Source organism: Oncorhynchus kisutch, linkage group LG13, assembly GCF_002021735.2.
Source record: "Oncorhynchus kisutch isolate 150728-3 linkage group LG13, Okis_V2, whole genome shotgun sequence".
Taxonomy (NCBI): domain Eukaryota; kingdom Metazoa; phylum Chordata; class Actinopteri; order Salmoniformes; family Salmonidae; genus Oncorhynchus; species Oncorhynchus kisutch.
The window spans coordinates 9507486-9509812 of record NC_034186.2 but is presented as its reverse complement, the minus strand read 5'-3'; the positions used below and the strand labels follow the sequence as shown (position 1 = coordinate 9509812).

At 38.5% G+C, this 2327-nt stretch overlaps 1 protein-coding gene across 1 annotated transcript in view; it reads right to left on the bottom strand.

The window, feature by feature from the left end:
* Nucleotides 1–640: 640 nt before the first annotated feature.
* LOC109884518 (NIMA-related kinase 7) overlaps nt 641–2327 on the bottom strand; it is a gene marked incomplete in the record, with an annotated part of 165777 nt that continues 164090 nt past the window's right edge. The window contains 1 exon segment of the mRNA XM_031785534.1: nt 641–2327. This exon segment is cut by the window's right edge and continues 1305 nt beyond it.

The following is a 2327-nucleotide window of genomic DNA, read 5'->3' as shown; positions in this document are numbered from 1 at the left end:
GACCCAGTACTGTTCTTCCTCTAGACAAGCATGCGTCAAAACTTTGTTCATTTGCATGTCTTTCGTTCACACTCGCTTGTACATTTCCAAACTCACCAAAAATTACATTTCCGTAGCTCCTACCTCTATATGTGTGACTTTATGAGCTGGATTGCCTGTCTTTGCACTCATTAGCATATTTAGCTAGCAGCATCCATGGAAATTCTCTATTACTTGTGCTACTTTTGTTAACATTCTGGTAACAGACGCCAAATGGTATTTTTTGCTTGTTTTTTTGACGCCCCCTTGTGTACTAAGCCGGTAATACTGTAAATCCCAGGATGAGAGAAGGACGGTATGACGATGTTAAAATCTGGAAACCACCCAAACCTAGTCATCACCCCTGGGAGCCATCTAACCCTATGTGTGTGTGTGTGTGTGTGTGTGTGTGTGTGTGTGCCGTTAACAAGCACAAAAAAGCCCCGGTGCTTTTCCTCCATACGACAACATAATATTATCTTCTTTAAAGGCAAATACATTATTGCATCTTCTACAATATGAATCAATTCTGTCCTGCATCACCAACACAAGTGCAGAAAGAAGCAATGAAAATTATGCAGGATGGAAGGATGTAGAAAACAAGACTTGAAAACACTGACAATCCTCTTAAACTTGTATTTATTTGATCAGATAATGGTTATCTGCTATCATCTTAGCAATGTTTACCATAAGCAAGGTTTGGCAGAAATGGATTACATTTAGAAAGTAAACTAGCCAACCCTGACCATAAGATGGGGAGTAAAATACATTCTGATAGCAGGTCATTATTGATAAGGCATGTGTTGTTTTGATAGCAGGTCATTACTGATAAGGCATGTGTTGTTCTGATAGCAGGTCATTATTGATAAGGCATGTGTTGTTTTGATAGCAGGTCATTACTGATAAGGCATGTGTTGTTCTGATAGCAGGTCATTATTGATAAGGCATGTGTTGTTTTGATAGCAGGTCATTACTGATAAGGTATGTGTTGTTCTGATAGCAGGTCATTACTGATAAGGCATGTGTTGTTCTGATAGCAGGTCATTACTGATAAGGCATGTGTTGTTCTGATAGCAGGTCATTACTGATAAGGTATGTGTTGTTCTGATAGCAGGTCATTATTGACAAGGCATGTGTTGTTCTGATAGCAGGTCATTATTGATAAGGCATGTGTTGTTCTGATAGCAGGTCATTATTGATAAGGCATGTGTTGTTCTGATAGCAGGTCATTACTGATAAGGTATGTGTTGTTCTGATAGCAGGTCATTACTGATAAGGCATGTGTTGTTCTGATAGCAGGTCATTATTGATAAGGTATGTGTTGTTCTGATAGCAGGTCATTATTGATAAGGTATGTGTTGTTCTGATAGCAGGTCATTACTGATAAGGCATGTGTTGTTCTGATAGCAGGTCATTATTGATAAGGCATGTGTTGTTCTGATAGCAGGTCATTATTGATAAGGCATGTGTTGTTCTGATAGGTCATTATTGATAAGGCATGTGTTGTTCTGATAGGTCATTATTGATAAGGTATGTGTTGTTCTGATAGCAGGTCATTACTGATAAGGTATGTGTTGTTCTGATAGCAGGTCATTATTGATAAGGCATGTGTTGTTCTGATAGCAGGTCATTATTGATAAGGCATGTGTTGTTCTGATAGCAGGTCATTATTGATAAGGCATGTGTTGTTCTGATAGCAGGTCATTATTGATAAGGAATTTATTTCAACTAACAATGCTTCCTCACTGTTGAACTGGTTTTCCATCAGTTACAGACACAGGGAGAAGAGCTGAGAAAGGAAGGCATTGGGGGTGTTAGAATGGTGTGTACAGAATATTCTACTGTAGATGATTTGGTGTGTAAAAGACAGAAATTGAATATTGACATGGAATATACCAGCCAATCAGTTGGTGGGACAATAGAACTGGAAAATACCAGCCAATCAGTTGGTGGGACAATAGCACTGGAAAATACCAGCCAATCAGTTGGTGGGACATAGAACTGGAATATACCAGCCAATCAGTTGGTGGGACAATAGTGAGTCAAACAAGTCGTGTAATATCCTGTATCTCCTGCATTCTATCACTATTGTTCATTTCCCCAATCACAACACCACTAAGGTGATTTGATGTGTAAACACAATCACTGTTAAACATAGACATCTCTCCTCCACCCTACTACCACCTGAAAAAACTAAAACACACCAATAAACAAAACAAAATGGGTGACTACTAGCTAGCTATCCCAAGTTGAAGAGTTTCTATAACTAAAATATAAAATAGAGGACTGATCTTTGGGTTCAAAGTGTT